General features: G+C 31.2%; 1 protein-coding gene and 1 long non-coding RNA gene across 6 annotated transcripts in view; one reads left to right on the plus strand and one right to left on the minus strand.

Moving 5' to 3' along the window:
* LOC118192354 (protein O-mannosyl-transferase TMTC3-like) overlaps positions 1–27721 on the minus strand; it is a 495624-nt gene that overhangs the window by 343446 nt on the left and 124457 nt on the right. For all 4 annotated transcript variants that reach the window (XM_085815135.1, XM_085815132.1, XM_085815133.1 and 1 more), the window contains exon 2: positions 4985–8315. The gene's annotated coding sequence lies outside the window, so the exon portion shown is untranslated. The remainder of the gene's footprint in view (positions 1–4984; positions 8316–27721) is intronic.
* LOC146997592 (uncharacterized) overlaps positions 1–27721 on the plus strand; it is a 63619-nt gene that overhangs the window by 13829 nt on the left and 22069 nt on the right. The window lies entirely within an intron of this gene.

Below are 27721 nucleotides of genomic sequence, written 5' to 3' on the forward strand. Positions count from 1 at the left end.
AAAAATAAGAAGAAAACAGAAACGCCGAACTACATTAATAACATAGACGAATACGGCTTATAGAAGTTCATGACATGATAATTTGCTCAGCAATTAAAATGTTACATGCATGAGATGTATACAATTGAAAACATTGAAGACTTGTACAGAATAATATGATTAACGCCTCATGACATTATTAGTATTTGGGAACAAATACAGAAGGTGTTTCACATTTTCAGAACGATTTCGAGGCCTTTTAATTTATGTTTAAAATGTAAGGAGTATTTTTTTAAATGTTCAATCTTATAGGATCCTTTTTTTGGACTATAAGTCTGCATCGTTATTTCCATGGTAGAAGGGCTTCTTATAAAATTTCCAGAGGTATCGATTTCCATTCTTTTTACTTCAGAGTCCATCAGCCGTGGGGGGGTTGCGCTTAGAAAGAGTTCTTTTCAAGAGATCAAATGCACAGCAGTCCAAACATGAAACGACAGAAGACTTCGTCCGAATACATTGAAAAGGTATATATGCAATAACTGTAACAGTCTTCATTTTTTCAAGGAACGCAGTGCTATTTTCGAAGTACGACTTATTGCTCTATCTTTCACTCTTTAAATGAGATAAAGAAATGGAATTTCATTTTTAGAAATTGAACTTAAAATTTTCTCTGCATAATATGTTGAGTTTAACTTTTTTTCACTCTTCTTATTTTTAATTTACCATTATAAGAGACGATCATACTATATCTCTTACTGTCTTTCTTTGCGTTGAGGGAACCAGGTTTGTATATTTTAATCAAAAATAAGCAGACCCTTTTATGTTGCCGTCATTTAGGTGAAACAATGTTTCAAACCAATTCTAATAATCCTAAAAAAATCCAAATGAATACCATCTATTTCTTTCTAAATAGTTTTTGTATAGGGTTCTACAAATTGTTCTGCGTTAAGCCACGTGCCTCGTAAAAAGCTGGAGAATATTATGTTTTGGCTTTTTTTTTAAGTTGCAAATCATGGTTTAGTTTTCATTTATTGTTGCTACAGCTGTATCCAATGACTCTGCAATTGATTTTTGAGCCGGCGAATTTTTTCCTTGTTGCCAAAGTATTTTTAAGAACAGAAATAGTATTTACCTTCTTCGGATTTTTGTTTAGAGTCTTCTTTCCATGTAGAAATAAAGATAGACGGTTTTACCTTCTTTAGTATTGCTTATTTTGTACTTTTAATTTTAATACGATGCATTTCAAAGCGTTTTCAAATTAAAGAATAGGAATATTTCTATTTGGAAAAACGCAAAAACATATCTTTCAATAACAGCTTGTTTATATGCGACTCAAAAAATCGTTATTAGAATTTTTTATTCCAAAACATTTTCTGATTCTTAATTCTTTGCGCGAAAATCGTTCTCCAGAGGCTGTTCACACATTTTTAGACGATGTATATTGTATTCACAAAACTAAATTACATAAAATTCTTGTGTTTTAAATGTTCTATATGACATCACTTATTCTGAACTATCTTTCGACACCGCAATTTCCGGGATAATAATGCCTTTTGAAGTGGCAGAAGAGATATTCTATCTCATTCCTCCCGAACAGCTTTCCAGAGTCCTGTTAGGGTTTTGGGACAACGTTTGGATAATGCAGTTTTTAAAAGTCCGAAAGCATAAAAATCCATAGGTGACGCATCGGGAAATTTAGTAAGGATATCAGTGAAGGCTATGGCCTTGATACCAGTTTTTTTTTGTTCCATTTATTTTAGGAAATTTACAGTGGAATTTGATGTGTGACTGCTAGCTTTGTCCTGATGGAGTCTCAAAGATTGATGGCACTGTGGGTAAAGCGAAGGTATTTCATTGAGAAAAATTGGCGATAAAATATGTTCCTGATAGTATTTGGAGTTAATCTTGACATTTTTTTGCACTCTCTTTATTTTCAACTTGCCATTATAAGAAAAACAAGCAACAATCACGAATCCCTTAGAAAAAACTTTCTTTCGATTTTTTGAACCATGTACTTAATTTTTTTTCTCTCCTTTTATGATAATAATTCGCTCTTTTTTTGTTACAATCATTTAAATATACCCATATCATCCATTGTGACAATTGTTTTCCATTTTTCTTTGGATAATTGTTTCTCATATAAAATTCTGCAGCGTGTCCTGGGCTGAGCGATATGCTTTGGAAGGCGATGCACATTGCGTTTTTTCGCTTTCTTAAGATTCAAATCAACGTTTATCATTTTGTTTACAGTGGAAACCGAGCATTTTATGATTTTGCAACTGTTCTTTGACTAGAGGTATTTTCTTTTAACATTAAACAACGTACCTTTGCAATAGTCGAAGATGTTCGTTTTTTCCTTGGGTACTTGTTTGGAAATTTTGTCCCACTTCAGGCTCCAATTTGACATTTTTTTTTCCTTTCTTGTTGATGATACTCCCTATCGACGCTTTAGATATCACAAAACCATGACTGTCACGTCGTTTTTGGATAACGGAGTTTGCATATTTCTCTTCGGAAAGAGCGTAAATGTAGCCTTTGAACCATTGCTTTGTTAAATTCGCCATTTTCAATAATAACAAAACTGTCAAGCCACAGACGATAATTTTGACTTTTAAAAACATAGTACAATTACAATTACTTTTTTTGCAGCAAACGATTTTTTATTACCGCTTACCAAAATCATCTAAAAAATGTGCGAACAGCCTCTGTAAAATGTGTAAACACATTCCTATGTTACATTTTAATTATACAGTACAAAGTCCGTAATCCGGACGTCCATTACCCGGAATGATCTATAATCCGGACCTCAAAGCCACAAACTTACGCATGCGCGTAAAGCGTTTACCCATGCGCGCTTCCGATAGAAAGTGACAGAGAGGTTATTGAAAACGAAAAAATTTCGATTGACAAGTTAGTCGGTATTCCCGACACAGCAATTACAGTGGAACTTTGTAACTGAACAAGAAATTAAGTCTGTTTATAGAATTAAAAAGAAAGTATTAGCAAAACAAACGAAGCAACTTAAACAACTTACATTGAAAGAAATGTTTAATAAGGTAAACAAATATTAAGCTTCTTTTTTGTAAATTTTGATACCCTTTAGATCATAATTGCTCTTTATTTCATATTTTTAATTGTATAATTTCTGCATGCCACCTTACCAGATTTAAATTGATGATCTATAATCTGGAAAAACCCCTAATCCGGAATCGCGTCCGGATTACGGACTTTGTACTGTAGTAACATTTAGGTTTGCCAGACAATCCGTTTTGATCGGGACTCTCTCAGTTTGATGATGTGGTCCTTGCATCCTGGCGAATTAGTCATTTTGTCCCCATCATTTGGTAAAATTTTGAATACGAGAAGCAAAAATAGTACAGCCTCGGGGCAAACGGTGATTTGGTTACACTCGGCTACAGATTTGCCAATCTAAATATTTTATATCTAAATCTATAGAATTTTAATGATATCTAGATTTTTCCCTCAAAATGATGACAGATATCTTTCTTACATTTAACTTTTAGAAACAGTATTAAAAGTCCGAAAGCATGAAATAATAATCTTTTATCTGGATAAATTACGGTGAATTAACATGTTCTAAAATGTGAAGTTTCAGGTGAAATCATTAATAGCATTTTCGCAAATAACAGAATAAACACGGATCAGAGTTTTGATAAAGTATTGAATGCAAAAGCTTTTATGAGATATTTACGAAATTTGAAAAACAAATGTGAAAAAAATGGCTACAATTTTCAGTCATTTAAAATTAAAATTTCATTGCTCAAATAATAGAACACATTTTCAGCGTGTCAGGTACATCGTCGCCAGTCGAAAGAATATTCGCTTTAATGAATACCGTTTACTAATTGAAATGCGGTTTTGCGGTTTTGCAGCTGAAGATGATGGTTCGGTAAAACCATCGAAACTAGTCCTGTGAAAATTTTGTGAATTAACGCTGATTTTTGTTGTTTGACTTCTGAATTAGTATTTATTCGGCGTGTTATTGTGTCTGAATACCGTTTAGTCTGAAAAAGGAGGCAGAACAGCTGAATCAACTGTAAAAGCTTTACAAAGCTGCCAAATTAACAGCAAATTAAATTATGCATAATTTTTATTAATAAATAATAAAGAATTTTTAAAGAAAGTTTACATTAATGATAAAATCTAATAACATTTTAATAATAAGATATGTTCAGCTGCATTAATAAAAAATCTCTTTCAACTCGCTGTTGCTTTTGTTAACAACTTTTTTATTTAGATCTTTCAATCATGGGTACTTATAGGTTTTATAGTCTTTTGTGAGTATTTTCTCGAAATTGTTTCGGTTTCAGCAAAATATATTGTAGTAAGCCTAGTAATAATGGTGATAAATACAATATCAGTAAATAATATACATAAAACTGTGTTTATTCCCTGCTCAGACGGAGCAAATACTGTATCTATTTTCTTTTTCTTTTCACACATAATTGATCAATTCATTATTTCCTATATTTTCAAGATTTTTAAAAAGAATCAATATCTCAAACTATTGGTACAGAATTACTATTGATACAGAAGTAAAATTGTTACAAGTTATTAAGAAACAACATTTTTAATATATATTTTACAAACTTGAAAAACTTTGGATACCATAGAGCAAGAGACTCAAATTCAAATTGCATGCTGGCCGAATACATTGTCTAAAAACAGCTGAAGGATCAGAACTTTTTTGTTTTAACAAAATGAATTTTTTTTTTATGAATAAGATAAAAAAGCTAAATAAATTTTTAATTTCGCTTGATAAAATTTATCAAAACATACATAAACAAACTAATATCGCATAGAAAAAGTAATTAAAATTTATATTTATTTTCTATTACTACTAAAATTACTTTTGGGGACTGCTAGTTTGATAACGCTGTCGTAGAGTACTTGGCAATTGTTTTAGGTTTCGCATTTTTAAACAAAATATCCCAATTTTACACTTTTTCTTTAAATTAATGGCTTTTAATTTTTGCACACTTACCTTTTTAGATTGTAAAAATAATCCTAAAGTTAGTAATAAATATCTACACGTTTCGATATTTTCTAATATTTCAATACACGATAGAGAGTCTAGCAAATCAGAAGTAATCGAGCGACAGACAATACCTCAATAAACCTCGAGTTTCGGCAGCCTGTATTTAAACCGCTACTTTCTCGTAACCTACGACTGGAGCATTGGATGATGACGCAGTAGAGCGATCCATGCGCCCCCTAGAATCCAAATGGATAGTGAGAAGTTGGGTATTTCATAACTCTTGTCTGGGAGAATTCTATTAAAGTGGCCTATAAAAAGAAATGTAGTAGGTGTCGCTTAATTTAATCGTGGTTAATGTTATCATAATTTCGTTATCAAACTGCTGAACACCCGTTCGATCGTATACAAAAACACTGGAAATACATGATTTATTATACATCATTATTCAACTTCCTTTATTTCGTCATTTATTACATCATTATTCTACTTCCTTTATTTCGCCATTTATTTTGGCATGTTTAAGAGTTCTTGATTTTCTTTTGATGATCAACAATTGGGTTAATATTATCAAAATATTACAGAATTAATTTTTTAAACAACTCTACTCTCCATCGACATGTCATCCAAATTAAGGTCCTTATATATACTAAACAGATTTTTTTCTAAACTGAAATACTACCGTCAAATAAAATATAAAATCTCTGAATGAGCTTAAAATACAATATAGGAATTTCTCAAACGACTAAGACACGTCGCCGAGTAAGAAATTAAGTTACTTAGGATTAAGGCAATATTTACGTTTTGTAACCATATTTAAGAAAAGATAATGAAGAACTTTTTTAAATAAATGATTAAATTAAAGAAGGGGAATGATTAAAAGCTTCTCAAGCTCACATGAATTGTGAGGAATTCAACGTTTGGTTGAAGAGTGATGAAAAACCTCAAATTACATCATCTATGACTGAAGAAGATATCTACCTGTTACTTACTGAAACAAATTTCTAGAATTATTATGATTCATTGCTAGTCTGAAGCGTATATTTTTCTCATAGCTTTTCATTATCATTCGGATAATGTTATCAAAATGTCATGGACAAATTTAGCGGCAAGCAAAAAGTGCTCTTCAAACTACCAATGAAACAATGATTCTAGAAATTTGTTTCAGAATGTGGCAGGCAGTTATCTTCTTCAACCATTGATGCTGCAATTCGAATTTTTTTATCAATATTCACTTAAGTATTGAATTACTCACAATTCGTGCTAGTTTGACAGGATTTTAGTTGTTCAATTTCCTTTATTTCGTCATTTATTTAAAAGTTGGCATGCTTTAAATATTTCCTCATTATCTTTGAGGCGCGTTAAAAAGACATAACGTTGCTTGAAATCAAAATCAAGATTCTAGGGGACTTACTTCCTTACTCGGCGACATGTCTCTATCATCTGAGATGTTCTGTGCTATATTTCGACTTCATTAAGCGATTTTATCTTTTGTTTCAATTTAAAAAGTTCCGTTTGATGTATATAAAGACCTTAGGTTGGATGCCATCTCGAAGGAGAGTAGATCAGATAAAAAAATTCATTCTATAATATTTCGAAAACGTCATCAAACGAATTATCGATCATGACAGTTAAGCCAAACGTAGCTGAAGGGGGGAAAATAAATAACCATAATAATAAAAAATCGTTACAAATGAAAAACATTCTAAATGACACTAAAGAACAATATTTACAAAAAAAATGAATAATGCATTAATCATAAATTTGTGTAAAACGCAGATTAGAATTTTTTTGTTTTTTGCATCACGTTTATACATCGGGTCTACAAAAGTTTCCGCTGGCCTTTATTTTCAAACCAGCGGCAAAAGTAGCCTTTATTTTTACAACCGCTGGCCATAGATTTTATTAGTTATTACAAAGCAGCCTTTATTTTCACAATTGCTGGCCATAGATGCATACATGCAGTTACAAAATATTTTAAATCACACACAGATTCCTGTTTGGGCATTTTTAAATTTAAAGAAATCGGTTTTGAAAAACTTTTGAAATCTAACGTTTTAGAAGTTCCTCTGGTCCCTGTATACTTATGTTTAGAGAAATTTTATCCTTATAACAAAAAATAAAACACAAAAGGTTTGAATCTCATAAGACAAAAATAGGCCGAGATATTAATAAATCATTACCCAACAAATATTTTTCTTTTATAGTTAAAGCAAATGATATTATGAGTTGATTGCATGCCAATACCGAAGCCTAAAAATGTTTTCTAAAATCAGCATTCTATAAGATTATGTGAATAGGAACTTACATTCATAAATACATTTTGAAATATTTGCACAGAAATGTTCGTTACTTAATATCTTAAACGCTAGAAACTTTTTTAAGCTGTTATTTTATTTGTAGTTACATACAAATACAAAAATTCCGCTTTTCACTTTGTGTACGGCCCCTGAGTATGGTCTTTGGCTTTAAATGGTTTGGCAAAGCCCACAACAGTTATCTGTCTAATAAGAGGCATGTTTTTCGTGGAGGACTCACTCGACCTTTAATTTCGAAAACATATAAAGAAAACTAATTCGTTTTCCATGCGAAATACCACGAAAATGTCCATAGAGCCAGCCCGTTTGTCGAGCCCCGGCAAATTACCAATGTTCAGCACCTTTACTGGCTCGGCCACTGGTGGGCCTCTTCGATTTTAATATCAAATTTTGTCGAATGGGAATCACACTTTATATATCGGGTGGCCCAGAAGTCACTTTACATTTTGAAAATTCAATAACTTTTTCTTAAATGAGTGTATTTAATGAATTCTTTTTTATTCGAAAACTTAGAGTGTGTAAGTTAGTTCTGACTTAGTGACGAAAGATAATGTCTTTTAAATAGCCTCCATTCTCGTCTTCACAAAGTCGAGTTCTTTCTAAGCTATTCTCCATGACACTTCTTAACATCTGAGGTTGTTTGCCTTAAGTTCTTGAATAGTTCGGGGCTTATTTGCATACACTTTGTCTTTAAGATATCCCCAAAGCCAAAAGTCCGGAGCTGTCAAATCAGGAGAACGTGGAGGCCATTCAAAATCGGATTTAAGAGAGATTATCCGATCCTGAAACATTGCAGTTAACAACTGCATTGTGGCTCTAGCAGTATGTGCAGTTGCTCCATCTTTTTGCCACCAATACCCTGCCATGTTTACTAACTGAGGTTGAACAAAATTCGCTAGCATGTCTCGATATTTCTCAGCAGTAAAATTCAATTATTAAAAGTAAAATTCAATTATCTTCACTCGTTGTTCTGTTGTAAACTTATCCATGCCAAAAATTTCCAGGGATTATATTTTTTAATTCTGAAAAGAGAAAAAGAAATATATTAATAGAAAAAAAGTTATTTAATTTTCAAAATGTAAAGTGACTTCTGGGCCACCCTATATAATGAGTACAAAATTTTCCATCTGTTTCAGTTTTGAGTTAAAAGACGAAAAGAGGTTAAAAGAGCTTGACTTAAAATAAACAACAAAAAACATTGGCGGGGAAAAAAGACCATCTTTTGAATTTTTTGGGGGTGGGATAAAGCTAATACAGAAAGCATCTATTTTAACTATGGTGAAGCTGACAAAACAACTTAAAGACTATCCCCCTGTGGGAAGGAAGGAGGATTTTTTTTTAAACTGGCCCGTGTCTACGTTACACAAGATATAAACAATGAAAACATCTCCATATAGCCAGTTCGTTCGCAGAGATTCGTTTAAACTACCAGTGTTTAGTGAATTTACAGCTCGTCCTCTTCTTTTTTTCATTAATGTTGGTACCTTTTTAATTAAGGTATGTGCATGATACATGAATCTTTCAAAACTAAAGTACACTGCATTTTGCATTTGAAAGAAAAATCGAATATTTTTAAAGAGTACGCAAAATTTAGGTTATAAGAATTTCTGTTTTCAAAACCGAATATTTAATTTTTTACAAAATTCTGAAAAAAATAATTTGGACAGATGGTTAAGTATAAATGTCTAATTCGTTCTTGGTCAAAACAGTTTCCAAATGCTATTACATCTTTTGTTATATCGACATTGTTATCCCAACAATTTTTCTTTTTGTATTTTTCGTAGGTAGTTTTGTTTTCGTTGAAGATTTTCGATAATAATTTCGCAAATCTTTGCGCAATAAACAAACTTAACTCTTCCTTCTTCAAACATGACCCCGTGAATCCGCAACCCTATTATACCGTTATTGATTAATAAGAAGTTGGTTATAGGCATTGAACATAATTCGTTTTATGCTCTGGATCTGAATTACAAATGTATAATATATATATATATATATACATTTGTTATTCATATATATATATATATATATATATATATATGCATTATAATGCAACATATATATATATATATATATATATATATATATATAATCTGTACACCTTTTAAATACATACATATTATTCATTTCATTTTTAATAATATACCGTTTCCCTCGCATATGCTCTCTTTTTTTTTAAGTTTTATCTGCCTAAAATGGAGATGGAGTACTTATGCGAATCATTTAATTTCGAAAAAACGCAGTTGCAACAAGACCATTACAAATGAAAAGTAGTCGTGGAATAAGTACAGGTTGTTTAACATAAAAAAATCGAAACTCCAGTAAGAATAGGTAGGGATATTAAAATTATAGTACCCAATAAGATATCTTCATTTTTACTTCCCTGTAAGTTTTATCTCACCCGTTCTTATTATTGCTACTGCTATGCCTTAGGTCTCCAATAATGCATAAGTAATTAGAGAACACGAACGTGCAGCCGACTCAGGGAAACCGTAGATTTAATGCGATTTCAGGTTTGCTCCGCCGTGGTGGATCGAGTCTTGCATTAAACTGACATAAGATTCCACAGTTAGAAGGAAAAGGTTCGACGTGATCTTCGCAGATTGTTGCGACATTTCAGTCGTTTATTAGAAAGGCGAAAAGAATCGCTACGCGGACGAATACATTTTGCTCACATGCGTTACTACTCTCATGAATGTGAAATTCATCGTGCAAAAACTCAAGATATGTTACTACAGGAATAATATAAATGTTTTCCCATAATCAAAGTATTTAAATGTATTATAACTGAAATAAGTAGAACATTAAAGAATTTTATATGACTGGATATAAATGGAAAAGAAATTAAATAAATAACTCTTCTGTCTAATTATACTGATGTTAATCGTCATGAATATTTTTTAAAGAAGCAATCATGTTGCATTATAATGAATTTCGTTGAAAATTAAAGAATTAGTGTACTTTATAGATGAAGTTTTTGATCTTTAATATACATACACAGTATTTTGAATAAATGTATTTCTCAGTACACTATAATATTCTCCCCTAGCATTTTACAACCAGATTCTGATTTTTAAAATATTCAATAATTTTCCTTTTCCTCAAAGCGTTCAAAGAATCTACTCTCCTAATTTTAAAATAGATTCGTCCACGTAGTGATTGTTTTCGCCTTATTAACAAAGTCAAACCTTCTCAGATTACCTGCGAAGGTAATGCCAAATCTTTTCCTTGTTTAATTTCTTTCCGCTGTAATACAAGAATCAATCCATCAGAACGAAGTAAACTCTAACTGACATTCAGTTTACGATTTCAATAAGTCACTATCTTTCCTAAATATTTATGTACGATTTGACACCTAAGGAGTAGCAGAAACAATAACAAGAAAGGGCGAGATTCAAGTTACAGGGGAGTAGAAATTAGAAGATCGTATTAGATATTGTGATTCTAATATTAGTATGTTTTAGTATGTTATTAGTATGTATTTTAATGTTAGTATGTTGTATCTGTTATGGGAATGTAGGTATCTTTTAAGGAAATAATATTACGAATAACTACCCGTAGTTTATTCAAGACTACTTTCATTTGTTATGTTCTTATTTGTAACCGCGTCTTTCAGAAATTAAATAGTTTGCATACTTTACTTCTCTTGACTTTGGCGCAATAAAACTAGTAAAAAGAAATTCAATGTACGTACCACATGATTTCCTTTTACAAACTATTAAGTTATATATATCTTATACCTCACTTCATTTAAACTTATTTCTTCAAATTATTCTAACTTAATTAACCGTTTCCTCAAGGCAAGTTAAAAATGACTCAAAATTTCAATTTTTTAATATTAAATATTCCGGCCAAATTTTGTCGTACGGAAGTCAAACTTCTTGCAATTTTATTTTTTCATAACGATTTGCCAAATGTAAATACTTTAATAAATTTAAAATAATTTGCCATATGTAAATACAGGAAACGGGAGATCACTCCCGTCATATTCGTTATTTGTTCAAAATTATTATTATTTTTAATTTGGCATTTCCAAAGCACGAATATTTTTTTCATGGAAAGCACTTTTATGTTTAGACTTCAACCAACGATTGTGAAAATAAATGACGGGTAATGACTTTAAAGCCGAAAAAAGAGAAGTGCATGCACACACACACACACACACACACACACACACACACACACATATAGGGAAGGAGTGATTATACATATACGTTTGGTACTGCTGATTGCAATAGAAAAGCAAGGTGCACAACAAGATGTTACAGCACTCCCATATACAAAATTTCAACTTTTAATGGCTATTTGTTTTTGAGTTAAGCGAGATAGATATATACATACATACAGACATCACGAAAAAAAAATCCATTTTAAAACGATTTTACAATCGTTTTGGAATAAAACGTACTTTATTGTGTTCTTAGACGGCACGCAAGCAAATAGTCAGAATGAATTCGGCGACGTTCAAAGTGCATATTTTCGTTTAAAATATGATACCCGAAATATTTCGCGTTTACATAATTTGCTTCACTTCGTACAAGGAATTAAAATGGGGAAAAATGTGGTAATTATCTTTGTAACAAGAATTCTAGAATTTATAATTTCGATTTTGCTTCTAAGGCAGAGACTTTTAACTAAAAGGGGATTTCATAATTCTAGGGGGGATATGGTCATTCTTTTATCTAACTGTTAAGCTTTCGAATGAAAAGGTACTTTATGTTTTGGTATCTATCAACATTTTCTGCGCTATTCGCTGTTTTATTCATAAAACACGGTAAGAAATAATCTAAATGTAAATAAATATATATGTAGTTTTCGAGCTTTGAAAGGACGGGAGATGATGTTTTAACAATGATAAAAGGGGCCATCGTATTTTATTATATCTGTATATATTTTATCTATCTATATATATTTAATGACTGATGCTTGTAAACAGTTGCTTGTAAATACTGATTCTTGTAAAAAATTATGCTTGTAAATACATCTTTCTTGCACTATCAATATAGTAACAGTAAAACCACCTCTACAGGTTGGTTCAGAGATCCAAATAAAAATATCGCATATAGCATGCTGCTTCAGTACAACATATACAAACTTTTGGGAGTACAAGTTACTCACAAATAAATCGAAAAGCTGAGAGAATTTACTGACGCGAATAATTTACAGAAGCATAATTAAACACGCTCAAAGAACTCTCAAGAAACAAAAAATTCTTTACACAGAAAGATAGCTTTTAGAAATGTCTGAATGCCGTTCTGAAACGAAATTTCTTTCCTCTGCAAGATTTTTCTGTTAAATAGCGATGAAATAATGATGAATGGCATAAAGAACAGAATTATTGAAAATCTAAAACAAATTTTACAAGTCATAATTCATTTTAATTTATTTCAAAATGTTGCCATAAAAATTAATATTGTTTTAAGCACGTATATCTCAATGCTTTCAGTATAGAGTCCAGAATTAAATTGCATTTTCAACTTGAGTTTGATAAGAAATTTTTCTTTCCTATTTTGTTTACTCTGCAATGAAAGTTTCAGAAGAATTTCGTTTTTGCTTCCAAATCATTTCCTGTTAATTTAAAATTTATTTTACGTTGCGCTACTCAAAAATGTTCAAGTAGAAGTCAGAAACTCAAAATCGAATTTATTTCAAAGGGAAAATATTTCCTTTAACTTTTCAAATCAACGAAATGTTCTTTGGTTTGTTTTTAGAAGAACTTTCATTGATTTTCGAACTTAAATTCTGAAAAATCAAATTCAGTTAAAAATGTTCTGACATCGCAAACTGTTGAAATATATTTATTGTATTGTCTATGATCCTGACAGCTGTTCAGGGGTAATGAAAGTCATTTTTAAGTTTTTTGCAAACATAATTTCTATATATTGTGAATCAAAGATATATCATTGAACACTCTCAACAAAAACAATGATAGAGATTTTTTATCTCTCGTTGTACTGGGCCAATCAATGAAATTTATTTCCATATTTCATGTCTCGAAAGCGCGACTTAGGATATATGTTAGATTTATATATAGCAAAATAGAATTTTTCGCGTTTACATTATCTATACATATAATTTATAGATACATTATCTATACATATTTTACATATAATTTTCTAAGGTAGGTATTTTGAAACTAAATCGGGCTTATTTCGAAATGACATACGAAGCTTTTTCCGCATTTCGATTCTATGACTCAAATTATGCCTAAATATTAGATTTTTTTTAACTTTGGTAAGAAACTTACAGAGAAATTCAAAAATTTATCTTGGAGCGCTTTTTTCAGTTTGCGTCAAGAATTTTCTTGGCGAAATTCTTAATTAATGGTAACTTATTTTCCTTTCTTTTTCATTGTGAGCGAGCAGATAAAAAGTGCATAATTCATTCTTTCAAATAACTTTACGTTATATATTTTAACCACTATTCTTATTTTCAGATATTTTTTCCTTTTGAGAATTTTATTGCCCAGTTTATTTTCGAATAATTGTTTTAAAACTTTCTACGGTACTTTTCCGTTTTACCGGCGCAAGCGATAAAGTCGCCAATAATGGTACAACCGATGCCAAACGGAATATTCTCGCTGGTAACCTTTTACGCCTCATTCAAATAGTTCAGTTTTATGGCTAAGGCCATTTTCGGCAATTAAATCAATTAGGATGCAATCACAGCGCTTACCCGAAGCCGAAAATATAGAAAAGGTAAAGTCAAGGGTTAAATTCATCAATTCTAATGAGAATGCATTAGCGAAGTAAAGCACTGCAGTTTTACTTAATTTCTGAGTAAGCTATTGGTACGAATTGAAGTATTTCTTGCATTTAAACTTGTGTTCCAAATTAAGATTTAACTTGAAATTAATGTAGATAATTACTGAGAGCATTATATTTTTGTAGAGTAGCATACGTGAGATGAGATCGCTTGGGGTCACGTGATATGAACCGGCTAAACAGGATGTTGAACCATGAAAGCATAATAAATTCTTAAATTAATGTCTTTTTATAAATTTATTGTCTTTATTTATTGGCTTTTTATAAAATTTTAAGCGATATTAAAATGTTTATGCCTTCAAAGAAAGAATTCTTAGGACTAACATTTTTTTAATATTTTTTTTGTGTATAATGTATGTTGTCGCCAATAAAGACTGCTTGGCGAGATTTGCGCCGGCGAAACGGAAAAGTACCCTTTCTACTTATACATTCGATCTGCGTATTTTAAGTAATTTTCGAGAATTTGATTTAATTTATTTGAATTTTTTTTTTTTTTTTTTTTTTTTTTTTGAAAAATTACTTTGTTACCCAGACAACGATACATTTGAAAACTGCATTTATTGAAAGAGAAAATACAGTAAAACACAGTTAACACGCAGTTGAATTGGCCATTCAGAAAAGATATATAAATAAGAAAAATGTACAGCCAACAACTTAATTTAGGTTGAATTGCATGTATTGCTTTGAACAGTTTTATCATTGTGCCACTGCTTTACACAATTTTATCCTCCTACTTTCAGTTTCTTAAAATATTATTCATATTTTAGACAAATATTTTATTTTTAATTCTGCAAGAAACAAATAACATAAGATTTAAAACATTTGACTTTAAAATTTAAAAAAAAATACTAAATTTTATGCCAAAAACATTTTTTTCTTCTAAATGTCTTGCCATTTTCTTCAGGCATTCGTCAAATATATTAAAAATCAACCACATTTTTTTGTTCGCTATATACCCCAAACATTTTCGAAATATCTTAGTACATTTACATAAATAAAGGTATCATTTTTCACTTCATCAGCATTTGGTCAGAGTAAAATAGGTGAGCGAATTTTACCATTATACTGAACGTCTATATAAAGGCTACCACGAGATCAAAGGGAAGTTTTTTTTTATGGTAGATTTTTTAAGGGAAGATTGGTTGGTACAGATTCATTTGCTAGTATATTTGACGCACTGCACTATGCGAAAAACATTAGCAAAATATGGTGTAAATCTCCGGGATATTCTCCTTGAGCACGCAATTTCTTTGAAGTGCATTTCAAATTGCTGTTCTTTTCCTATTTCTTTCTAAATGTGTTTCTACATTTCTTCTTCTACATAAGAATATCAAGATTGTTTTACCTTTATATTCCCATAAATTTTGTATTATTGTCAAATTCTTCTAAAATCTTCAGGGAAACTTAATTTTAAAACTTAATTTTTTGGAATTTTATATTGTAAGTAAAGGCAAGGCTCAAAGGACAAATAGTTGAGTTAAAAAGTTTTTACCGAACGACATTCTAAGACAGCGTTTATTTTAACTCACCGAGTGACCCAAACCTTATATCGGATACAAACAACCTAAATCGTGTTATTTTAACAATTTTTAGACCAATAAAATCCACATTAAAGAGCATAGTGTTTACATTATAAAGTATTTCTCCCGCCTTCCTAGAGTTCCTTCGTGGTGTAGTGGTTCTGCAGGCTGGGCCGTTATTCCAGAGGTTCGTGGTTCGATTCCCGGCGACGGCGGTTGCTAATGTTTCAATGTCTCTTGCTTCCGAAAAATCCTAATGCATCTACAACGTAATCTGCAATAGTACGAGAAAAAACTAGCTACTTGAAACAGCCTTTGTAAGAGGATTAATGTAAACATTTTTATTACATGTGTTTTTACTAAAAGCTGAGATATAACCCAAACTGTTCAATTCTTAAAGCTGAAGTTATCTTGTTGAATTTAAATTTGAAATTATGCTCTGTGAACTATGTATAGAATGCCTAAGCGTTTTGGTATTATGAAAAAATGCAAAGAATCAAACCAAATATAGTCAAGTCTCAAAAAAATAAAACTGAAAGGATCTGCCCTTCTCTCTAAAAAAGGGTGAACTTTCGACCTTGAATTAATCTGATTTTCGAAATGCATGCTTCAATATTCACTTTGACTTAAACTCGAACTTCTAGTTCCGTCAACTGTTTCATCGAAAATTCCGACTGAAACTAAAGTAACAGAAATTTTAGTGAATACTTACTATATCAGTTAAATAATAAGAGCGCATTTAAAAAAATGTGTTGTACAGCTTACACTGATGCAACTTCTTCTCTAAATGCAAATACCAAACTTAATGAAAGAGAGGTAGGCTTTTGACATGCCTCTATATGTACATTTTTAGCTTTTCCATGTTTAAAAAATTTTTTTTGAGAGACAAATTTATCTTGAAATTGAGGGAAAGGAAACAAATCGCAAAAAGAGAAATCTGGAGAACACGTGAGAGGACACGTACTTACTTTGAGAACCGAGCGGCTCTGCGAAGTGGCTGTTTAAATCTATGGGAAGATTCGATATTGTGCAGTAAAACAGTTTCCAACTAAATAGCATTAAGATTAAATATCGTCTACCTTAATTCTCAGCTATTTACGTCAGCAACTCAGCCAAACATTGATTTGTAACCTCAATTTGGAAAATAAATCTAACGTCAGTTAATCTAAATACCTGTCTTATCTACCCTGATGAATATGACAGGGATGTAATTATCCCATCTTTACCTTAGATTCCAAGAACACAGAGTGAATACAATAATAACAAATGTAACTGAATGTTCATTTGCACTAAAGCTTAGCAGTTTAAAACCCAACCCGTCAACAAAACGTAAACTCTTTTTTGCGTGCTTGGAGAATATAAACAATATTTTAAATAGTAAATTAATGCCAAATATTAAATTACGGACTAATATTTTATTGGCTTCGAATTTAAATGTTTCTACGAGTGGCCAAGCGATTAAATACTGCTGAATACTGGTACTTTGTCTCAGAGCCCAACCTAGCCTAACGAGATGGCTGCGGGATTGGCTTTCGGGATTTTCTTCATGTCCAGCGGGAATACGAGTCACCTTTCCTTAAAACAGACCTCTATGAAGGGATTCCTTCCCTCAGAAGCCTCCACGTGCTTTACTAATTTAAATCAGCAACAAACCTAATTTATGCGCTATTTTTAAACTAACATTTCTGAATTACGAAACCCAGAAACTCATCGAAATCAGTATAATTATCGAATCTGAAAACACGTGATAGATAAAAGGCCAATGGTTGAATTGCCAGTATTTTCTGTTTGAACTTAAGGGCGTTCAAAGCCAAAATGTTTTTTTAAAAATGGTGATTTGGGATTTTTGCTTTTCCAAATTGTCTTCACTTTTAGCTTTCTAAAAATACCATACTTTAATCTCTATGAAAAATAGAACCATAAAAAGTATAATTTTAATTTATCACAGAGTGATTTGATAAATGAGGATTTTTACATAAAAATGTGTTTTTCTCCAAATGTGATTTTTTATACTCGATGTACCATTTCTCAGAAACTACTGCTCACACGTATATAAATTTTTTATTCCTTATTTATTATGTTTTCTAATATTTACTAAAATGAGCTTTTTGTGATGAACTAAGAAAAAAAAATTTCACAATTTTTTTTTCTGAGGAAAATGCTAAATTTTGCTGTGCTTTATACAATATTCTATAAATTACTCAAAAATGTTTCAAAAGCTCATTTCCGTATAATCGTATAGGTGTACTGTAATTACACAAAAAATTTCAAACGTGAGAAAAGATGCATCTAAAATGGCCAATTTAACACTGTCTGTATAGGGGCTTCCGACAATTCTTAAGATTGTCACGCATTAGTTAAATTCACTTTATTTGTACTTTTTGCCAAAATTCAAGAGGTGCAGTTGTTAAAACTTTGATTGATATAAAATTAACAATATTTCCACAGAGACAGACAAAGTTTTAATTTTTGAAATTATTTTACATGAAAATTTTAAATTCTAATATAACAGAAAATGTAACATAAATGATAATGATGTTAAAATAATGTAACAATAATCAGCATTTATTCTACTAGTAATGATTAAAATTCAGGTTTTACAAATCCCAATTTGACTTTCAAAAATGTTTTTATTCTAAATCCTATGTTTGTATAAAATATAATATTCTTTCAAAAAAAGATCCTAAATGATAATATTAGGGGCCTTCCAAATGTAAACAACAGTTTGTTTAAAAATTTACTACGCAAATAATGTCATGAAATATCTCTTCGGACATAAAATATTTTCAGAACTACTTTTATTTGAGAAACGAAGAGACAAATCTTTTGTTCTAGTAAATTTTGCAGCTGTTAAACATTTCTGTAGTAGAAGACACCATTTTTTATAATATTTGTGATGTATTTTTGACGTACTCAAACGTACTGAATACATATGTGATGCACAGTTTTGAAATCTGCAAAATAGATTTCATTGCATATAAAATGAAATTAAGTAAAATATCAAATGATAATATTTATATCGTACAGAAATGAATGACACAAATGCAGCCACAGAGCAGAATACAATTTATTAACAAAAGACAGATAGTACATCAGTTAGAAATAATCATTGCCCATGTTAATACACTCTGCCATCTGGCTAGGGGTCCCGAAGGGTAAACCAGTCTATGGAGGTGTTGGTGCACAACCTATGGACAATTGCATGCAATTCGGCAGAAGATTCAGCATGTTGGCCCCCAGACTGCTTCCTTCGTGCTGTCAAGCAAGGCATAGTCCGAGGTCTTGATTCGAGTTCCGATGGCTGCAGTCTCCACTCCACTGCTGAATTTGGACAACTAACGGGATATGGTACGCCTTGAGGGTGCTTTGTGCTCGAACACGGACACCATACGATGATGGATCTCCCTACCCTGTATCTCGTCCTATGATAGGAACCACCTGGTCCAAAGCTGACCATGATAATTGTCTTCCACCATTGCTATCCACGCTTTCAATGACAATGGCGAAAGGGACGGGCGCTGACTTATACTGTTCGGGCTTGCGGCCAGCTCCATTTATGCATTCTGAGTATCTCACGCCCCTTTGTGTCTATTTCAATTGCTTTCCCTTAGCCATAGTGTAATGGTTTCGCTGTGAGAGCCGTTGTGTCAATCATTTCTGTACGATTCAAGTATGGAGGTAAAAATTAACTCTTATTGGGGAAAAAAAAAAAAAAAAAACTTTAAATTTTTGATTAATATTCTTTATAAATTTCACAAAATAGATAAGATAGACTTGGTAACTTCATGCTTTTCGGCAATGGTACTTTTCTTCAATACATCGCTATTCACTTCTTCTAGTACTTTAAGATTTGTTTGAAGATCTATGCTTATCTGCTTCATCTTGGCCATGACGCATTCTCTTACTGCCCGAGCAGTAAACCTGAAGGTTAGGTTAGATTAGGTTAGATTATTTAATTACGACAAAACCTCGAGGGCTATCTGCTTAAGGGAAGGGATGCCTTCGAGGAGGACTTTCTAAGGAGAACTGGCTCGTATACACGTTACACATGGGGAAAACCACGAAACCACCCATGCAGCTAGCCCGTTCGCGGGATTCGAACCTCGGACCGAACTACCAGTGTTCAGCGACTTTACCGCTCCGTGGTAAAGTCGCTGAACACGGCCGCTGGTGGGCCCTGAAAGCCTGAAAGACTGTCGAAAGAGAGCTGCTAGAATTTTCTGACAACAAAGACATATTGGAGCACGCTGAAAATTCTTATGCAACTAAACTACAGTGCTGTGAATCAATGTAAATATTTTATTTAAAATTAATATAAACATTTTATTGTAAATATTGCATTCATTTAATATTGCTGCATTGTGCATTAGCACGTAAAGTGTATTTAGTACGTTTCGTCTATTTATCAGAGTTTTAATCAAAGAATCATGAGCCAAAATAACTACGAAATCTTTATTTAACACGTATGAGAATTCTGCTCAAGTAGAACACCAATTAAATTAAGTCTTCACAGACATTAAAAATTGAAGTATTGAAAAGAATAACTTGCATAGAATCATCGTCAGTCCTAATATCATCGGGCTTACCTATTTAGGCAATAAAAAAAGAGAAACAGGAGTATACTTTGACTGACACAGTACCCGAAAAAGAAAGCACTAACTGAATTAGACCTTTGGGCCAGGTACAAATAACTAAGGTGAGAAACGAATGCCCCCTACCTTCGCTTTCTCTCGCCAATATATATCTTGGCGCACGCTCGTTTTTTGTGCTTTATGTATGTAAATTACGTAAAAATACCTAAATTTATGCTAACAAGTTTGCTGTGTCCTACTCAGTTTTAGGAAGAAGAGAAGATACTAACTCTCCCCGGTCACCATTGAAAGAAGAAGACAGAAAAGTAATTTTACCTGATTAATTTAAAATTATTCCAGGTTTATCATCAGGCTTTAGTTTAACTTTTAAAGAATAAAAAAGCACATCTGAACACATAATTGCATTTATTGCTCGTTGTTGACGCGAATGAAGTTCATTCTTGACACGATGATCTCGAATGTGTTACTCGTGCTGGCTACATTTTAAAGAACACAGCGCGTTCTGTGAGGTTTACACTGGAATAAATATTTTTGAACACACCCTTAGCAAAGAAACAACTGGAAAAGCTTTTTTTAAATTTTGCGTTGCCTCATTATATATTTTTAACGCAAAAGAAATTTTGCGTTAAAAACATATAATGAGGCAACGAACGAAAAACACTGTTCGCAGTTTATGCTGATGGAAATTCACCATTAGACGATAAAACTTCCTATAAGATGACTACGTCTAGAAGTACACTTGGAAAATTGATTAATTTTTAAATCGTAAACGTATATTCTAAAGAATTCAGTAAGTTGGTAGCATTTATCTGGTCAAACTAGAGAAACAATTTAAAACAATTTAAGGCTTAATATCTTTATTACTAATTACTTTATGATAATGTCCATCAGCAAATTCAAACTGCACGCGAGCCAAATGCATGATCCAAAAGCAGCTGACAAACCGGAAATTAAAAAAGAAAAAAGTTCGAAAGCTTTTAGATTTTATATTACGCCCAAAGGGACCTTTTTTTAACGTTTATTTATTAAATATTTTGTTCTTCTCACTTAAACCACATAAATTCAATTCAACAGCAATATCACAAAATATTTAAAAACAGCATATTTTAGAACTTCCGATAGGCAGTCTCGCGCGCTGGAGATAAAAATGCTTTTTTTTTTTCGTACAGTGTTGCCATTACTCGCGTTGAAATCGTTGAGTTTGTTAATCAAAAATTCGTTAAAGTTCTACAAAATACGAAATAGGTAATAAAACAAATTCGAAATCTAAAATTCCGTCTTTTTTTCACATTGCGAGCAATTTATACATACATTCATGCAGATTCTTCATTATTTAATTTCTTTAAATATAATAAAGGTCAATTGATGGCAACAATTTAAACGTTATTCGCCATTTATAGGGAAACGCCATTAAATGCCATTTTGAGACTAATAGCCCTTCTGGGCTACCGCCTCTTGTGCTAAAAATCTGAAAGGATTCAGATTTTAGCGTCACATCAGAGATTTATTAAATTTTTTAATGCTGTCACTGAGCATCTCAGGTTACCAATTTGCTCTTGAACTCACTCCTGTAACATAATTCTTCCCCTTTTAGCTTTGTTATTAAGCACTGCTCTCTTCGCACTTACGCCACGTATAATTCAAGAGCAAAATTACAAAGTATTTTAAAGACAGCATATCTAGGGTTACCGATAGAGTGTTAGAGATTGCCGCATGTTATTTCTTTAAAAACTAGAGCGGCCAGCCGCCTAAAGCTTTTATCATAAAAAAGTGTGTTATGATTTTAGTTAGTTTTATTTTGAACAGTGTTTCCACTTCATGTTTTCAAATCGCTGAGTTTGTGAAATAATAAAAATTCGTTAAATTTGTGTAAAATGTGAAATAAATCAAACACAAATTCAAAATTCGGAGTTCGAGATGTCCACATTAGAGTGGACGACTACATGTATTAAAATTTCAGAGGCTCTAAGTGCCGTTGTTTCTTCAAAATGTTAGGAATATCCATGAATACAAACACACATATTTTTCATCATTTAATTTTTTAAATAATGCATTATTATTTAAAATTTTAAATAATAATACATTATTATTTAAAATAACATTTTCATAACATTTCGCATCAACAGTTTGAAAAGTGATTCAGGTATGAAAGCAATACGAACAAAAAGTGAATTTCAAGACTAGTAGCACGTCTGGTGCTCATAATACCCGTTTGCATTTAGGTTGACATTCAGATAATCAATGTCAATACATTTTAAGTAACAAATCTGTGTATCTGAAAGCAGTTATAAGGTATTTTTACCTTATAACTGCTAATTTTAAAGTAAAATAAATAATAAAACTCTCTTATTTCAAGAGTCTTCGAATTCGTATGTCTTTAATTATTGGGTTGTTCAGAATAAATAACACAAACAAATCCGCATTTCTATGGGCATAAAAATGGGATTCATACTTAAGTATTCTGAATGCACTATGGTATTTAGCGTATGAATTATGCACTTCTTTCGTGATGAAGTGAACGTGTTTACTAAGAGTTGCTGTGTTATTTCTTCATTAATAATTCAATAAAGCGTTTTGGTGTATATCGAAGGAAAGGAATTTTATGTTATTAGAGAAGTATTTATTTACACACAGCCAGGAATGGTAAAACGAACTGAGACAAATAGCAAGTATGGAGAAAACTGCCTAAATTATTTCCATACGCTTTATGCAAGAGCCGAAAATTTCAACTTGATAATTAAGCTCTTATGTCATTTCTACTTCACTCGTTTTAAAACTTTAATTGAAATTAATAAAGAGAGCACATCTACAATGTACATTAATTAAAGAAACGTTTCATCTCTTTCTAAAATTATAATTTAGCTTTCGGTATCAGATATTTCAGAGAGAAACAAAGAACATGAGGCATTTCAGACACATATTTTTAGATCAACTTGTAAAATTTTTATGTTGATAAGCTTCAGAGATCCACTAAGTAAAGAAACTATCTTTCACCGATACTAATACTTTCAACCTCTGGAATTATGTACATCCGTTAGCATTGTTAAGGACCAGAATGACAACAGAAGAGAGAAGAAGGAAGATAACTTTGATTGGAATTACAAGTTTTCAAGGTAAACCTTCGATGATAAAGCATTGCTTGCCGGGGATTGTTGACAACAATGACGAATGTAACATCGGAGGAGGAATCTGTATAACTTCACGTTTTATAGCATCTTTGAATTTTGACATGGATTAGATGTGTACACCTTAGATTTGAGATATCCCCAGAACCAGATAACCATCGACCTGAGGATTAGGAACAATAGGAATTTTTCTCTATCCAGTTTTCATCTATTCATCTGTTTACTTGATTTATTTATACAACAGCAAAGTGCAGCCATGCTTATATATAACAAAAGTGAATTCCTTGAGATGCCAATCACTTGAATCGATAATAGCATTAATATTGACATACATAACAACGTATACATCAATGGTCTCAAACTGGCGGCCCGCGAATACATTTCAGTTATGCTTTTGTTGCTATTTCAAGTCCGAGTACACATCGTTTTCATTACTGTAAAGAAAGTAACATACTAAGCGCACCAGAAAAATCTGCGAATGTTGCAATTTATTCTAAGATAAAAAAATCTATATTTTATTAAACTTTACTTGCATTCGTCAAAAAACAAATAAACTCAGTTACGAATTTTGCACTAAGAATAATCGCTTTCTTTGGGAATACAGTTATATGTAAACAGCGCCTTTTCACCATTGCTAATTTATAAGAAAAGCGCTCGTCTGACAGATGGGCATCTATAATCCCTAATGAAGATAACTTCCAGTAATTTCCCTTCAATGCTATAAACTTTATCAGAAACGAAATGACATCAAGTGTCAATCTTTAGTAAGAAATAAAGAAGTTAATAGTTATTTACATACAAACGTAGTTTTATTTATGCGTCGAAGAAAATTTTAAGGAATGAGAGAAAGGGTTATCGCTATTTATTCTCAAGCTTCATCCCACTTGGAAACTTTCCTCTAAAAGCTTAAGAAGTTTTGATAATTTGCTTATTTTTAGTTTAAATAAAACAAGGTTTTAATTATTAATTAAACAAATTAGAATTACTTTAAATAAATGCCAGTCTTCAAATTGAATATTTAGCTTTCGATATATTTGAATTACAAGATGTAACCGACAAAAATGCCTTGCCGGTACCAAGTTCCAGATTTCAGATAGAAAATAAACGTAAATTTGAATTTTTTTCTTTGCAATATTGTTATTACTGTTATGACTCTGATAAACAGCTAGTATGCGAAGTTTAAAATTACTTTTAAGTATTTTATTTTTTTAATAAATATTCTTTCCTTTATTTAAAAAAATCTAGACCTTTATCTGTTTTATGAATGTGCATTTCGCCTTCATGCAAATTTAGTGTAAAATACTGGTGTGTGTGTGTATATATATATATATATATATATATATATTTCCATCGTTTTATTTTTGAAGTATTAAATGCTTGTTTTTTATTATTAAAATGAAAAACTTCACACTTTATATTCCAAGGAAGGTTTTTCATGTTAAATTCACTTGTAAATTTTTTATGGTAATAAAATCTTATTACAAGATTTGACACTCCCAAAGTTTGAAATTATTAGTGCCATTAATTAATTAATTACCTATTAAAACATCGATTAGTGAAAGCTCATCAAGAATAGAATTTGAAATAATTTCCACTTTCATTAATTCAAACACGGTTTATCGAGATAATTTTCAAACCTTTTGCAAATAAACATTCTGTGCCGGCGCCGCCAGTTATTAATATTTATAATGTTTCTTTAATTAAACGAGAGAAATTTGTGTCGTTATTTTAAAATATTCCGAACGAAAACAGCAAAACATTATTTTGATGAATTAAAAAAGCATTATATTTCGCAATCTCTTGGGCTTTTCTGTCAGTCATATCTTGCATTAAAAAAGAGAAAAATGTTTCTTCGTATTGCTCCATCATAATTAATTGAAAATGTTAATTAGTATAAAGAAAATATTGATATTCCAATAAATCTGTAAAAATAAAATTCTAATGATGTGCATCACAGAGAATGAATATTTTTTTTTTCGAAATAAACCTTTATGTGCGAATGGTTTCGTAATGGTTTAAGTGCACATTTATTATCCCGAAAGGGACATTTTACAGTTCTGGAACTTTTCACCGACGTACTCATACAGCTTTTACCATATAATAAAGCACAATTAGTAGTTACCTCTTCAAACTACTAAGAACCTTAAGCCTCAAACGTGTAAAAATTCATTTAAGGATTCAACAGAGTGATGTCTTAATACTCTGAGCTCAACTCTGAACTAAAACTGAGAACTGATGCTCTAACATTAACAGCATTAAAATTTAACTACGTTAAATATCCGCATTAACTATTAAAAGCTAACCGTGAATGTCGTTCCTGATATTACATCGGTTATTTTTAATAATAATATTAATAAGTCCTTACCCAGCCTTTAGTTTTTGCAACCACTTATGTACTTCCAATTCGCAAATACCGATGCTTTGGAATTTTTAAATAAAAAAAATGTGTTGTTAAAATTACGAAATCTAACTTTTTACATGTTCCTTACGTTCTCATTCTAATATTTAAAAAAATATTATATTCGTTACAAAAAATAAAACAAAAAATTTCACTCACTTTCGTATGACAAAATCTAACTGAAATAATTAATTAGCCCAGAAAGACTATTAGTTTCGAAATGCGATTTTGCCTTCAATCGCTATAAATGAGTCGTTTCACTTTTCATTTGAGTCTAATGCCGTTCGGCAAAGTGTACGACATTTATCTTTCAAAATGAACCTGTCTACTGTAGATTAGCAAACTAAGCTATTGATTTAAAAAATAAAAATGGATTTAATTCATAATTTATCTATTAATTAAAAATATCCAATATTTTCATAGAGTGACGTTATACATTTGTTTTTATTATTTATTGCATAGTTTGTGAAACTTTAACTATTTTTTATTAACAAACTCAACGACTTGAAATCGAACAGTGGCAACACTGCACGGAATAAAACATTTTTATCTCCAGCTCACCAGACTGTATGGCGGTAATTCTAAAGCTATGCTGTTTTTAAAAATTTTGTGATTTTGCTGTTGAATTGAATTTTATGTGACATAAGTGCGAAGAACGTGATATTTAATAAAGTTAACACATAAAACATTTATAATAAAAAGGGAAAAAATTATAATTCATCTTACTAAGAAATCTGAACATTGATACCAAGAACTCAGAAAAAACAGAAAAATATTTTTATGGCAACACTTAACACTGCATCGGGAATTCTAAATATATGCTTAAGTGTTCTCTTATAAACACAAACGCCGGCTAGCTCTAAAAGGCTTTATTAACAGAGCACAGGAACAGTTACAAAGAAAATATACATCAGAACAGAACTTACACTGAACATTCAAAAGTAACATTTAAAATTAAAGTTAGAATTAAGGAGTTAGAATAAGGAAGAACCTGTCCTCATCGCAGCTCAAGGTAGACCAACTGTAAGTCGTTCTCTTTGATATTAGATGGAATTCCATAAAATAGTTCGGTTGTAGCCAAATAGTTCTGTTACAATGCTATTTATAAAATTTTTGTGAATTTGCTATTGAGTTGTATATAGCATAAAACGCGAAGAGACCCATGCTTAATAATAAAGCTAAAGAGGAAAAAAGGGGGTTAGCAGAAGTGCGTGTCAGGAGCAGATTGGTATAGACTGCAAGCTCAGCTGGTAAAGACAACATTAATAGATCCTTCGGGAGACCGTTAAAATCTGAAATCTTTCAAACCTTTAATTTTTTAATTAATTTAATATATAATATGAAAATAATATAAAAATTTAATATTATACATAATTTCCAGTTCACAATGAAAGGTCGTTTAATAAATAAATCAGGTTAACTCGAAGTAATTTTTTTTACCCTTACATGAAATTCAGTAATTATTTTGCGATTGACTAGATTCTTTAATATATCATTTTCTTACATTTGGTATGCTGAAGGAATTTTAACGTAAATAATTTATACGTTTTCAAATTCTAAAGGTAAGTTTTCATGAAGTTCTATTACTTTCTACTCATGAATCTGGTAATTATATAAAGAATCATTAATCTATAGATATTTTTCATTTTTATGGTATGCCAATGATATTACGAATTGGCTACGTGCTAATATGTTGTGAATGCTTCTTAGAACATAATTTTCATAAAACTATAGTAAGCTTTCGATATTTTAGTGAATCGAAGAAGTGAACACGGGAAAATCGCTCCGGTATGAACTGCGTAGGAATGAGAAAAGGTAGAATTAAAACATAGAGACCAAAAATCCACCTTTAAAGTGTAACGTATATTTTCAGACTTGGCGATAAGATTAAACGAAGCATAAAAGAAATTAAGTAATAAATAAATAACATATAATAAAGATTAAATTAAGGTTGATCAGTTATCTTACTGTTTCAATTTGTAACATAGCGCACACTTTACATAATAATAAGCAGTGAAGTTAGCAAAGT

This window comes from Stegodyphus dumicola, chromosome 4 (genome assembly GCF_044657685.1).
Source record: "Stegodyphus dumicola isolate Sdum_Otavi_A_Nest chromosome 4, ASM4465768v1".
Classification (NCBI taxonomy): Eukaryota; Metazoa; Arthropoda; class Arachnida; order Araneae; family Eresidae; genus Stegodyphus; species Stegodyphus dumicola.